This window comes from Mandrillus leucophaeus, unplaced genomic scaffold (genome assembly GCF_000951045.1).
Source record: "Mandrillus leucophaeus isolate KB7577 unplaced genomic scaffold, Mleu.le_1.0 Scaffold297, whole genome shotgun sequence".
Classification (NCBI taxonomy): Eukaryota; Metazoa; Chordata; class Mammalia; order Primates; family Cercopithecidae; genus Mandrillus; species Mandrillus leucophaeus.
In genome coordinates, this window is record NW_012103109.1 from 2948038 (window position 1) to 2949324 (window position 1287).

Consider the following 1287-nt stretch of genomic DNA (forward strand, 5'->3'; position numbering starts at 1 on the left):
CTTCAGTCTCCCAAGTAGCTGAAATTACAGGCACAAGCCACTGCACCAGCCTTTTTCTTTTTTTTCTTTCTTTTTTTTTTTTTTTTTTTGAGACAGGGTCTCACTCTGTTGCCCAGGCTGGAGTGCAATGGTGCAGTGGTGCAATCTCAGCTCACTGCAGCCTCGACTTCCCGGGCTCAAGTGATTCTCCCACCTCAATTTCGTGAGTAGCTGGGACTACAGGTGCATGCCTGGCTAATTTTTGTATTGTATGTAGAGATAGGGTTTCAGCATGTTTCCCAGGCTGTTCTGGAACTCCTAGGCTCAAGTGATCCTCCCACCTTGGCCTCCCAAAGTGCTGGCATTACAGGAATGAATCCCGCAGGTGCTCACATTTCATCCAGCCAACACTCCAGGGCATTCATTTTGGGGTGTGCAATAGGCAGACGGTAACATCTGGCAACAGTGGTGAGAGGGTATTGGGATCGAGCCTGGGGAAGGGAGACAAGAGTTCCTGAGCCAGGGACAGGCCTGACACAGGGTGCTGGCAGAATCCCAAAGAGGGGCAGGACTCCAGAGGTGGCATAGAAGAGATAGAATCAGCAGGAATTGTAGCTGGTTGGACATGGGGCATGGCGGGGGGAGGAGTCAGAGTGACTCAGACTTCCATCCCTGGGACTGGAAGAATGGCACAGCCATTATTAGAAATCGGAGAATAGGAGGAGGAGAGAGTTGTGGGAGAGGTGTTGACAGCAGAGCTATTTATGGTCATCTCCAAACTTATTTCCCTGCCAGCTGTCTGTGTCCCCTCCCCCACCCAATCTGCCCTACCTGCTGCTTCCAGCACTGTCCTCCTAAAGCCCAATCCTGAGCAGCTACTCCACAGCTCAGATACCCACAGGAGCTTCCCACGCCATACACAATCAACTCTGAACAGCTTCTAACAGTCCATGGCCTCCACCTCCCTCTCCTCTCTTCTCTTCTGCTATTTCCCCCTCCCAAGGATCCCTAAAGGTAGCATTCTCCTGAATTGTCACTGCCTCTGTGCCCTTGCGTTGTCCCCTCCCTCCACCAAACAGGTTCTCTACTGCCCACAGCCGGACCCAACCCACACTTGGTGGCTGCTATGGATTGAAGTTTTTTTCTCTCTCTCTTTTTTTTTTTTTTTAGATGGAGTCTGTGTCACGCAGTCTGGAGTGCAGTGACATGATCTCAGCTCACTGTGACCTCCACCTCCCAGGTTCAAGCAATTCTCCTGCCTCAGCCTCCTGAGTATCTGAGATTACAGGTGTGCACCACCATGCCCAG